This window comes from Neodiprion pinetum, chromosome 5 (genome assembly GCF_021155775.2).
Source record: "Neodiprion pinetum isolate iyNeoPine1 chromosome 5, iyNeoPine1.2, whole genome shotgun sequence".
Taxonomy (NCBI): Eukaryota; Metazoa; Arthropoda; class Insecta; order Hymenoptera; family Diprionidae; genus Neodiprion; species Neodiprion pinetum.
Window position 1 is genome coordinate 3,818,218 of NC_060236.1, and position 2,450 is coordinate 3,820,667.

Genomic DNA, 2,450 nt, shown 5'->3' on the forward strand with positions numbered 1-2,450 from the left:
TCCTCTGCCTACTTCTACCCACGTCATAGACGGTGCGTAAATACGCAGACGTTCTCGGGGTGCGTCCAACTGCTCCTTGGCCACCTGGTCGTCTCGTTTTCTCGTCTACAGGGCGACGCAGAGTCGATTCGATCCGAGTCGAGCCGAGTCGAGTCATATGGGCACCGGATCGAGGGACCGCTGCTGCATCCAAGAGGAAAGAGAAGGCGGGTCGACGTTCACCTGCTTCGGCTTGAAATAGCTGGGGCTGCGGCACGTTTGCGCTGCTGGCGACGTTGCTGGACTCTGGAAAGTCAGATTATACCATGAACATAAATATTTTGTTTCGACCAACGGATATAATCTTACACATGTGTGTCATACGTTGTATACCTATGTATGCGTTTATGATATATACGTATTTGCGCGCGATGTCTCGCCGCTGCAACTCGGCGTGCAGGCCTGCATGGACAGGGTCAAGGTCGATTTCGACTCCTTCTCCTTCTTTCTTTCTTTCTCAACTTATTATATCCCTGCTTCTCGATCGCTCAACGACGTCTGTTTATACGGCAGAGAGTGAGAGAGAGAACGGTGGTGGATATAGCCTCGCGCATTTGAACCTAACTGTACGTATGCCATTATATCAAGGTATCAAGCCGTCTCTTTCTATTCCCTATCGTCGAGACGCCGCGACGAACGGCTACAATGTTGCCTATCTGGCAACTCGATCTCTCGGCAAACCGTCGGTCGTCCCTGGCTGCGATATGCTCGCACACACACACTCACACTCACGCATACTCGTAATACCGATGATACGCGAATTTACTGAGACGAGACACACGTGCAGCGCTGTGGTATTTGAGATTATCTTTTTGCCCCTTTTGTGATACAGTCCTACTCTCGCGGCTAATTTCGCGTCTCTACTGTCCCTCGCTCTTTCTCTCTCTTTCATTCGCCGTCGGTACATATCCGCACATTCACGCATTACTGTAATTCGGATAGTACCTACACTGTACGTACAAATTTAAAGAGTAAACGCGAATCTGTATTACAAATTACATTTTACAGGTAATAACGGATGCGGGTAATCTCAACGCGACGTCGCTGCGTGGACGTGTTACGTTGCGACGGAGAAAAGAAAAGATTAAATAATACCTTACACCCGTTACGACTGCATTTTTGATACGAAAACCCTGACGCGAATTTTTCATCCCCAATAATTAATTATACGGTAGATAAGAATATCCGTACCTCCTTACGTGCAGATTCTATAATATACCTAAATTAGATACAGTTTATGCTGCGCAGAGTTACAGGGTGTTTCAGAAAAAAAAAAAACCGTTGCTCTGCAGCGAAGTATGCATGTAATACAATTATATTGCGATGTTGTGATAAATTTTTTCAATACAGTATACGTCTGGGTATAAAATTCGACATTAGTTCCAATAAAAAGTATCCATCGTACAATCATCTCGTACGGGTCAGCGTGTAGAGTCAAGACCGCGGGGTCGGTTGCCTTTACAGCTTTATCCATCTTATGTATAAATAGATACGCGTGCCATTTTATATGTATATATCCATGCATATACATACATATGTATATATATATATATATGTGTGTGTATGTGTGTGTATATATATGTAACCTATCGTCGCCTCCACGCTCACAAATACTTACAACATTATATACATATATATCGGATTTATAGGACAATGTATAATGAATTATACATGTTACCCATACGGAAATTCCTAAATCGAGACATTCTTCGCTCATTCAATTCGCCTTTTCGCGATCGTTTTACGCCTATGTGTAAAATCTGAACTTGTATATTCGCCGAGGGGCAAGAAAAAGAGTAAAAAAAATAAAAATTACGAACAGAATTTACACTATGAAAACATCGCGATCGTAATCGCACAGAAATTAGTATGTTTAAACGATTTGTATTGCAGTATATTATCACACGATTAATGGATAATAAATAATACATTTACGAGTAATGAATCGACGATGATTATTCATCGATCTAATAACTAATAAAAATGTATTACAGTAAACTGGCTGAATTTTGAATAAAATAAAATGAGCGGGGGGGGGGGGGGGGGCAGGTAGGGGGGAAGGACGAGGAAAGAGAAAGGCGATTGTGTGCGCAAACATTTATATACACATTGTCAGATGGTGTCGAAGATGTACGTGCATTACACGCATACGCATTAAACGTATTATTGAAATGCGCCGACCTTGTACAGCGGCAAATAGCGACGCTCGCTGCAATGCGTCGAACAACCGGTTGGTTTAATTTTTTCGTCATCATCATAATCATCATGATCACCACCGAGAAATGCATTGCTCACATGGAACCTGGAAACTTGAAATTTTTATCACAACTATTTCGTTATATATATATATATATTTATATACGATAAGAAAATAATTGTAATAAGAATTTGAAATTTTCAAGGTTTATTTT